Raw genomic sequence first — 6759 nt, 5'->3', positions numbered from 1 at the left:
TATATATATATATATATATATATATATATATATATATATATATATATATATATATATATATATATATATGAAAGAGCAACAAAAATAAGCAAAACCTCCAAAACGGAAACATCTGATCAACTATTCATCAAAAAACTAAAATTAAAAGATTTAGTTGGTTGTAAAACAGTCAGAATAACGTACGAACCACGAAACTGAACGTTTGTCCTCTTTATGATAATAAACTGCATTCATGTAAGTAAAGTAGTGTTTCTGTTACCATGACAACAACTGCCCCATGCATTTCTCCACCGAAGCAGCAGGAATCGTCAGATTCTCATCCATCTTACTGCAACCACTCAGCGCATACGTGTGCGTATGTGCATGCACATGCATGTTCGTGTGCCTGACCTCCTGATGAACCGCCCTCTGATGGGTCTGCCATCATCCCTCCGCTGCAAACACATCTTCACACACACATGTGCCATAACAGATACAGTATGTATGAAGATGCTGACACACACAGCAGCAGAGTGAAGGTGATGTGTGTTTAATGTTTTCCAGATCATTTTAATCTGCTGCCTGCCGGACAGATGGAAGGAACAGATGGTGGGAGCGCCACGAAGAAAGAAAGAAAGAAAGAAAGAAAGAATGAAAAAAAGAAAGAAAGAAAGAAAGAAAGAAAATCCCATAAAGCAACCTGACACAAAAAACCTGAAAGAGGAAAGAAAAGTGATGAGAAACTTCAGATCAATACAAATCCTTCACCCGCTGCAGAGACGGAGCTGAACTTTTCAACTCTAGTTTTATCTGCTTCTTTTGTTGCATCAGCTCAAGACAGTCCAATTCAATCCGATTCATCGCCGTCCAGCTATGATTCATCACAGCCCAGTTCAGTTCGATTAATCACAGACCGACCAATTCAGTCCGACTCATCACAGTCCAACTCCGATTCATCACAGTCCAACTCCGATTCATCACAGTCCAACTCCGACTCATCACAGTCCAACTCCGATTCATCACAGTCCAACTCCGATTCATCACAGTCCAACTCCGATTCATCACAGTCCAACTCCGACTCATCACAGTCCAAATCCGACTCATCACAGTCCAACTCCGATTAATCACAGTCCAACTCCGACTCATCACAGTCCAACTCCGACTCATCACAGTCCAACTCCGATTCATCACAGTCCAACTCCGACTCATCACAGTCCAACTCCGACTCATCACAGTCCAACTCCGATTCATCACAGTCCAACTCCGACTCATCACAGTCCAACTCCGATTCATCACAGTCCAACTCCGATTCATCACAGTCCAACTCCGATTCATCACAGTCCAACTCCGACTCATCACAGTCCAACTCCGATTCATCACAGTCCAACTCCGACTCATCACAGTCCAACTCCGACTCATCACAGTCCAACTCCGACTCATCACAGTCCAACTCCGATTCATCACAGTCCAACTCCGATTCATCACAGTCCAACTCCGACTCATCACAGTCCAACTCCGATTCATCACAGTCCAACTCCGACTCATCACAGTCCAACTCCGATTCATCACAGTCCAACTCCGACTCATCACAGTCCAACTCCGACTCATCACAGTCCAACTCCGATTCATCACAGTCCAACTCCGATTCATCACAGTCCAACTCCGATTCATCACAGTCCAACTCCGACTCATCACAGTCCAACTCCGATTCATCACAGTCCAACTCCGACTCATCACAGTCCAACTCCGATTCATCACAGTCCAACTCCGATTCATCACAGTCCAACTCCGACTCATCACAGTCCAACTCCGATTCATCACAGTCCAACTCCGACTCATCACAGTCCAACTCCGATTCATCACAGTCCAACTCCGATTCATCACAGTCCAACTCCGATTCATCACAGTCCAACTCCGACTCATCACAGTCCAACTCCGATTCATCACAGTCCAACTCCGACTCATCACAGTCCAACTCCGACTAATCACAATCCAACTCCGATTCATCACAGTCCAACTCCGACTCATCACAGTCCAACTCCGATTCATCACAGTCCAACTCCGACTCATCACAGTCCAACTCCGACTCATCACAGTCCAACTCCGACTCATCACAGTCCAACTCCGACTCATCACAGTCCAACTCCGACTCATCACAGTCCAAATCCGACTCATCACAGTCCAACTCCGATTCATCACAGTCCAAATCCGACTCATCACAGTCCAACTCCGACTCATCACAGTCCAAATCCGACTCATTACAGTCCAACTCCGACTCATCACAGTCCAACTCCGACTCATCACAGTCCAAATCCGACTCATCACAGTCCAACTCCGACTCATCACAGTCCAACTCCGATTCATCACAGTCCAACTCCGACTCATCACAGTCCAACTCCGATTCATCACAGTCCAACTCCGACTCATCACAGTCCAACTCCGATCCATCACAGTCCAACTGCGACTCATCACAGTCCAAATCCGACTCATCACAGTCCAACTCCGATTCATCACAGTCCAACTCCGATTCATCACAGTCCAACTCCGATTCATCACAGTCCAACTCCGACTCATCACAGTCCAACTCAGATTCATCACAGTCCAACTCCGACTCATCACAGTCCAACTCCGATTCATCACAGTCCAACTCCGATTCATCACAGTCCAACTCCGATTCATCACAGTCCAACTCCGACTCATCACAGTCCAACTCCGATTCATCACAGTCCAACTCCGATTCATCACAGTCCAACTCCGACTCATCACAGTCCAACTCCGATTCATCACAGTCCAACTCCGACTCATCACAGTCCAACTCCGATTCATCACAGTCCAACTCCGATTCATCACAGTCCAACTCCGACTCATCACAGTCCAACTCCGACTCATCACAGTCCAACTCCGACTCATCACAGTTCAACTCCGATCCATCACAGTCCAACTCCGATTCATCACAGTCCAACTCCGACTCATCACAGTCCAACTCCGATTCATCACAGTCCAACTCCGACTCATCACAGTCCAACTCCGACTCATCACAGTCCAACTCCGACTCATCACAGTCCAACTCCGATTCATCACAGTCCAACTCCGACTCATCACAGTCCAACTCCGACTCATCACAGTCCAACTCCGATTCATCACAGTCCAACTCCGACTCATCACAGTCCAACTCCGATTCATCACAGTCCAACTCCGACTCATCACAGTCCAACTCCGATTCATCACAGTCCAACTCCGACTCATCACAGTCCAACTCCGACTCATCACAGTCCAACTCCGATTCAGTTAAAGCTAATCCATCATGTGCTCCACATCAATCCAGTTCTAACAACCGTATTCTTATGAAAAGAAATTAACGACCTGAAGAAACCAACCAATGATTCACCACTCCATCCTGAGCTGCACAATGAGACACTGGAGAAGAAAACCTCCATCAGGACCAGAACCAGGAACGAAAACCTCCATCAGGACCAGAACCAGGAAGGAAAACCTCCATCAGGACCAGAACCAGGAAGGAAAACCTCCATCTGGACCAGAACCAGGAAGGAAAACCTCCATCAGGACCAGAACCAGGAAGGAAAACCTCCATCTGGACCAGAACCAGGAAGGAAAACCTCCATCAGGACCAGAACCAGGATGGAAAACCTCCATCAGGACCAGAACCAGGAAGGAAAACCTCCATCAGGACCAGAACCAGGAATCCAGGGATCCTGAAAAAGAAAATCACAAATGAAGTGGAACTGGGATCTGGTTCCACAGAGGGTCTGGAGGTTCTGGTCCAGAAGACAGACTTCTGTTCTACTCTACACTGATTGTGCCATATTCATATAATTATGTTGAGCTGTGCAGAGTTCTCTGCAACCGTTGTACAACAGAAAAAAGCAATAAGGGTTTTCTGCAGAGATGGATACTGGAAACACACAAATCTACTGGTTTTAAAAGTTAAAAACACTAAAACTCAGAGAGTCATTGCAAACAGCAATGCGAATGTGAAATCCAAGCTTCCTGTAGCTGTAAACTAACCGAGCTAATCCAGAGCTAATGGGAGCTAACCAGCTAACATAGGTTGGCAGGCTAAATCTAAAACCTTCTTGCCTCTGGATATTACACTACATCTGTCAATCAAATAACATCTAAAGGGGTGAGTTATAAAACAGGTGTACCTATAAACTGAAACTAAACAGATTTTTGTACCGGGCTGTAAACATGTTTATTTCTGCTGTAAACATGGTATTTCTGCTGTAAATATGTTTATTTCTGCTGTAAACATAGTGTTTCTGCTGTAAACATGTTAATTTCTGCTGTAAACATGGTATTTCTGCTGTAAACATGTTTATTTCTGCTGTAAACATGTTTATTTCTGCTGTAAACATGTTTATTTCTGCTGCAAACATGTTTATTTCTGCTGTGAAGTTGGTCTTTTTAACATGGGAGTCTATGGGGATTTGCTCTGTTTGCAGCCCCTAGTGGATATATATATACATATATATATATATATATATATATATATATATATATATATATATATATATATATATATATATATATATATATATGTATATATATATATATATATATATATATATACATATATATATATATATATATATATATATATATATATATATATATATATATATATATATAAATATTTTCCTGACGTAACTGTTTATATAAAAATATTTATATATATATATATATATATATATATATATATATATATATATATATACATATATATATATATATATATATATATATATGTATATATATATATATATATATATATATATATATATACATATATATATATATATATATATATATATATATATATATATATATATATATATATATATATATATGTATATATATATATATATATATATATATATATATATATATATATATATATAAATATTTTCCTGACGTAACTGTTTACCCAAGGTTCCTGCCTCCCTGTTCTGATTGGACCAATCATCCTTTCACTCTGATCACCATCACCATCATCATGGAAACAGAAGAAGATAACTGAGCTGAAGTCTTCCTCCTGAGCAGAGAGAGATGATGTTTAGAGCATCTCTTCATGTCAGAGTTCTTCTCTATCTGACCTGTAAAGGTCCAGTTGTTCTCATGTGACAGCCGGCTCTCAGGACCAATGTGTGATTCTGTGTCTTTTATTCACAAATAAAAGATGTGATTTAACGATAAGAGCCTGTCTGTCGCCGACACAGAAACACAGAGAAATTTGCGATCTACTAACAGGTGGTTAAATCTGTCTATCAGGGCGGAGAGGCAGGCGCTGCATGAATTATAATTCCAATAAAGAATCCATAAAACTAAATTGATCTTTGAATTAGCAGACAGAGTGAGGTAATGGTGATTAGTGTGTTCAGCATGGCAGAGCTAATTAGAGCAGCTGTGTGTGAGTATCTGTGTGTGTGTAGATTTATGGTCTCTGGTCTTAGACTTCAATTTCCTTCTCCCCCCGACATGTCAGAGGTTGTAAATCAGCAAGACACGAGCATACAAACACACTCACCCACGTGTACATGCAGACACACCATCTGTGCACAGAGCTGCATAATTTACAGCCCACCGTGCACGCGCGTGTTGTGAGTCACTGCAATCATATTCTCATTTCACTTTGCAGGAACCTGGATGGTAATATCCCGGCTCCACCGGAGCCTCATGCAACCTCAGCGCTGCAGATGGTCCTGTGTTTCATCTGCGATGGTAGAGGAGGTGGTCATCGCTCACATTTCCTCTCCGTACTTTTCAGGATCATTTATATAGTTAGATATGATTTGTTTTAGCCAGCGAGATGTGGGACCAATCAGACCTGCCCATGCAGTCACATGACACACACACACACACAAACCAAACTTATTCCAAAGCCTGATTATCCAATGGGCATTAAGCGCACAGGCCCAGGGGCCCACACCCAGGTGGGGCCCATGTAGGGCAAACACCAGCAGTTTGGACATGAAACAAAATGTACATAAAAGCCAGATAGTTACACCACAGTCTCCAGTGCATTGCTACTGGTACCATTGGCCGAGAGTTGTTCGAAATGTTGTTTCACAGTGTGTCATTCCCACTCTTCACTATTTTGCAGTGGGGAAAGGGGCCCTTAGAACATTCTGGGCCCAGGGGCCTGTGCACTTTTAATCCGGCCCTGCTTCCCTCCCATCAGAAGCTGCGTTTCCATTACATTTTTTTTTACAAAATAAAAGTGAAATTTGTAAGTTTCAATAAACAACAAATATGATTTATGAGTGTTTCCATTCAACAGTGTTTAGCGCGTTGACCTCAAGTCTCGTAAAATCTCATAAAATCTCATAAAATCTCGTTGCTGTCGTAAGATTTTGTGAAAATTGTAGGTTATACAAAGTTGCCACGTGGTTTTGGGGTTTTCTACTTTCTACAACATCAAAGCTTTTTTCCCCTCATTTTATTTTCTAAAACTCTGAAACTGACTGTTGTTTGTTTCGCACTGTGCCATCTTTACAGGAAATGAACTGGTCACATGACCCCCCCCCCCCCATGTCACGTCCGGGAACACATAAATGCGTAAAAAGTGTTTCCATTATACTTTGGTGATAGATTTATACATTGAAACGTCTGCGAAACCACATGATGGGAGCGTAAAAACTTTTTAGCGACATCTGAGACTGTTTTTAAAATGTAGGTGTTTCCATGAGTGTTTTATTGCGATTTTTAGTTTTTGAGCAATTCCAGCTGTAATGGAAACGACCTGCGATATCAGACAGCTAA

Source organism: Telmatherina bonti, assembly GCF_933228915.1.
Source record: "Telmatherina bonti genome assembly, chromosome: 14".
Lineage (NCBI taxonomy): Eukaryota > Metazoa > Chordata > Actinopteri > Atheriniformes > Telmatherinidae > Telmatherina > Telmatherina bonti.
This window is presented reverse-complemented; position numbering follows the sequence as displayed.